Genomic DNA, 4386 nt, shown 5'->3' with positions numbered 1-4386 from the left:
AGGACCTCTGCTCTCAGACTGTAATTTATTGGGGCTCCTTTGCTGATGAAACTGAGATAAATCTCATACTCTGCCTTCATGGTGCTACCTACCCACTTGTGAGGGCAAAGGCCACAGTTCCTGCTGACTCCTACAGGCTCCTTCCAGAGCAAAGTGTGTACAAGTCACTTGTAGAGACACCAGAACCAAATATGGGAATAAGAGTTTACGGAAGGACTCGTGGATGGCCAAGTTTGCCATGATTTGTGGCCAGTGCAGCTGCAGCGCGATATGAATGATGCTGTGGGGCAGGAAGAGATTGAGTCTATATTTGGAGATGTTCTTCTCTTTCACATGACCCCATCTTCCATGGGATTGAAACATCAGGCACGTGAATGGGTACAAGGGGCAGGGGGTCAGAGCATGCAGCTGTGCAGTCCTTGCGTCTTGCTCCTCCGTCACTCCTCCGTGGGTCTGGCAGAGACTTAGCTGGAGCGCACCGGGTGTGGGCACGCTTGTGGCCGAGCGCCATGGACTTGGTCATGGGATCTTCACCCGTCTTTGCTGCCCTCCCACACAGTGCTCATCCCCCCGGCACTCTTAGGAGCTGTTAGCATGGGATTCAACAGACTACGTCCTGCCTGAAGTTGCTGACACCTCCTTGGAGCCTATGCTGTCCTGTTGTAGAGCTGACTTTGTTCCTCTTTTTCTTTCTCTTTCTGATGTAATAGTTGCCCCTCTGAGGTGTGAGGAGCTCTCCATGTGCAATGTTGTGTATATGAGACTATGACATCGCTTTCAGGCCACCTCTAAAAGACAGGACACACACTTGGTCTTCAAGGCCATCAGCATTCTTTCCACATGAAACAGGGAAGTCAATGTGAGATTTTTTTAGGACTTTCTCCTCGCTGTGGATGGCACCGGAAAGCTGCTGGAAGCCCTTCTCAGTGTAAGTTGATCCCTTCCCTGTGCTACACCTTGTCTTTTTGGACACCTGTCAAAGGACAATTGAACTGGTTTCTGGTGGCCTGTCAGGACCCCCACGGCCACTGAGGCAGTCATGGTCTACAGCACTCCATCTCCTGACAGAGCTCTCAAGGACTTTGCATATTCTGCTTTGGAAAGGAGCAGCCTTGAGAGACCTTCTCAAGTCTCTCCGTGACTGCATTGTTAATCATAGAAACACAGAATGGTTTGGGTTGGAAGGGACCTCAAAGACCATCCAGTTCCAACCCCCCTGCCATGGGCAGGGACACCTTCCACTACACCACGTTGCTCAAAGCCTCATCCAACCTGGCCTTGAACACTTCCAGGGATGGGGCAGCCACAACTTCTCCGGGCAACCTGTGCCAGTGCCTCGGAAGATGCAATGGGAATGTGGTGCTCTGTCTTCAATCTGGTGTCTTCTCATTTCCATGTTTGATTTTACGCTTCTCCCTGAGAAACAAGTGGTGGAATGTCCCTCTGTAGGACCTCTGAAAGCCACAGAAGACCAGGAGAAGGAGGAGAAAGAGAAGGAGGAGGAGGAGGAAGAGGAGGATAAGCAAATTGAGACTGATGGTGATGTCACATCTGACTTGTGAGAGAGCAGGGTGTGGGCGTGGGCACGGGTGCTTGTGTGTGGGTGTTCCTTTAGCCCTCAGCAGTAGGAGGTTGAGGCCAAGGGCAAAACATGGTGCTGCAGCCAGCTTTCCATGTGAACAAAACACACCCTGCAACTCTTGGAGATGTATCACACACGTCGGGAAGAGTGAAGCCGGAGAGTAGAGCTCAATCAGCAGAGGAATTACGTAGAGGATCAGTTACTCTGGTAAATCTCTCCAGCTCTGGATGATGTGTCCCCTCCACAACCAGGACTCAGGGGAAAGAGGCCTCTCACTCGCACCCACCATGGGAGGGCAGAAGGTTTGGGAGGATGGCACCTGGGATGAGGCACCCTGCCATCCAAGGGCCAGCTGTTGGGCAAGTCAGCAGGATTTCTAGATGAGGCCAGAAGGATGTGGGTGGCCAAAGAGAAAAAGATTCCTCTGGCGCTTTCTAAAGGCCTTGCCCTGCGGGTGGATGCCTGTTTGGTCCAAAGTCTCACCCTTTGCCAGACCCATGCCCAGGCTGACTACCTGCATATGGGACCTTGGCATTGCCTCGGACACGACGGCATGTGTCCCATCATAGAAAGTATGGAAAGGCCTGGGGAAGCAGATCCCATAATATCCAGTCTGAGCTAAGCCCATAGCATTTCTGCACCCTCCTTCTTGTGCAATAAAACCAAACTGTTCCTCCTTAACACTGCAGCGTTGGGCAGCAGATGACTCTCCGGGATCCAAGGGAACGGTATCTGGACTTCTGGCAGAACACAGGACACGTGAGTATGATGGAGAAGTCTGTACACGTGGTCCTGAGTCCTCACAGGGGTGGGAGGCCCCTCCGTCTCTGTCTCTTCTATATTCCTCTTAAACCCTGTCTTCACCTCTCTTCTGGGTGGCTGCGCTCCCGCTTCCAAGCTGGTGTGCGGAGCCAGGATGGGCTCTCAGTGCCGTGTACGTTTCCATGGGGCACACGTGGCTCTGGAGGCTCCAGGCTGAGCAGAGATTCCCACAGAGGGTCTGGGGCTGATGGAATGGGGTGAAGGACCCTATGGGCACGTAGGCGCCCTGGGTTCCATGCAGGGCTTGGGGGCATCAGGGCTCACCCACTGTATATCCTGTGGTGTGTGGAGGGACAGGGAGGAGGAAGGTGGTGGGATGGTACCTGGGGGGACGCAGGCTGCCCAGAATGTGGAGCAGGAAGCTCTCACCCCCATCAAGTCCTTCCTTCTCTACTAGCACTGAGCCCAACCTGCCCTGGCACCAGCAACAGCAAAAGTAGCTCTAGAGTCACCAAAGCACCCTCTGGAAGGCGTAAAACTGGGAGTAATGTAGAGTAATTATCAATAATGAATAAAAAGGTTGTGTTTTAATGTAGAGGTAAAGAACACAGGACCCTCAACTGTGCCCCTCACCTCGATGGAGTGAGATGTACACAGGATGGTCCCAACACAGGGTGCACAGGACCATTTTGACGTCCCTGTTTGGGAGCCTACGAACGTCAGCAGAGGAGAGAAAGTCATGGGCAGGACAGCTCTGGGAGAGCAGAGTCCTGGCTCTCCCATCCTCACGGGAGATGAGGCCATCTCAGCGTGCCCAAGGGAGGAGAAAGCTCCAATGGGGAGCAAAGGGAATCAGATTCCAGTGGGAATCAGACTGGCATTGGATCCATCTCTCTCGGCCAATTTCTACCTCGGGCCGAGTGTCAGCACAAACCCTGGAGACCAGATCTTGGAGGACGAGACCTCAAACTGAGGAGTTAGCCAGGAGGCTCAGCCCAACCACCTCGCCTGCCCTGGGCTTCCCTGTGCCTGAGCGATGCTGCCAGGGATTGATTTATGTGTGGGGATCGTGGCCAGGCAGGGAGGTGGCAGTGGGACCCCAGGGATGTTGGATGAGGGACCGTGGGAACATCCCAGGTTATCCAGATCTCCCTGCCCAGGGCCTTCCCACAGGATCACTCAGCTCCCCACGGAGATCCTGGTGCTGTTTGTCGTATTTTAAACTGCATTGCCAAAAACTTGTTGCATCGCACGCTTCCAATGCCATAAAATTACTTAATTACGCACCTCTTGTATAAATTAGACCCAGCTGAAACTGTTGCAACTCTAAATTTGCTGTGTTGTAGTGCGATGCCCCTGCTGCACGATGCCCCCATGGCATGATATCCCCTCGACTTCGCTGTCCTTCGCAGCAGCCTCGGTCCCCGGGTGCCGGCCCGGCACCGCCAGCGTTCTGCACCATTTAGGGCCCCGTTCCAGATCGCTGAGGCTCTGAGCAGCCTCATCCAAGCCCACTTGTAGCCACCTTAATAAAACAGTGTGGTTTCGTTCCCCGGGCCGTGCTGGGTGCCCCGTGCCAGGGAAGAGGACGGTGCAGGTCTTCTCCTCCCCGTGGTCCTGGCGTGTGGCACAGCTTCTTCTGCTGTGATCGTATAGTGGTCAGTACTCTGCGTTGTGGCCGCAGCAACCTCGGTTCGAATCCGAGTCACAGCAGCGCTTTTGCCAATGGCCGGGTTGAAGACACAAGGGAGGTGGCCACGAGGAGGTTGGCTTGCTAAGACACCGTGCCCTAGGAGGGAGCCAGCAGCTCTGATGTGCTCTCTGCTCCTAAGAGCGATCAGACTCGCTCCCATGATGATTTATTTCCCTACCTGCCGTCACTGCACAGGGTTTCTCCAGTGAGGCTTTAGTGACGCTTTCGGGAAAGCTTTCAAGCTTCTCCATTTTCCAAATTTTCTCAAAGCTTGAGAATTTAGAAGATATCACCCAGCTTTCCACCTTTCCCTCACCCTTCCTCCCAGCTTTGCAAAAAGAGGACCAGA

The 4386-nt window shown here is 53.7% G+C and overlaps 1 non-coding gene across 1 annotated transcript; it reads left to right on the top strand.

The window, feature by feature from the left end:
• The first annotated feature begins 3985 nt into the window (after nucleotides 1–3985).
• Nucleotides 3986–4057, top strand: TRNAH-GUG (transfer RNA histidin (anticodon GUG)). Its single transcript has one exon. It is a non-coding gene; the product is annotated as a tRNA-His (tRNA).
• Nucleotides 4058–4386: the final 329 nt, after the last annotated feature.

This window comes from Tauraco erythrolophus, chromosome 15 (assembly GCF_009769465.1).
Source record: "Tauraco erythrolophus isolate bTauEry1 chromosome 15, bTauEry1.pri, whole genome shotgun sequence".
NCBI classification, from domain to species: domain Eukaryota; kingdom Metazoa; phylum Chordata; class Aves; order Musophagiformes; family Musophagidae; genus Tauraco; species Tauraco erythrolophus.
This window is presented reverse-complemented; position numbering and strand designations above follow the sequence as displayed.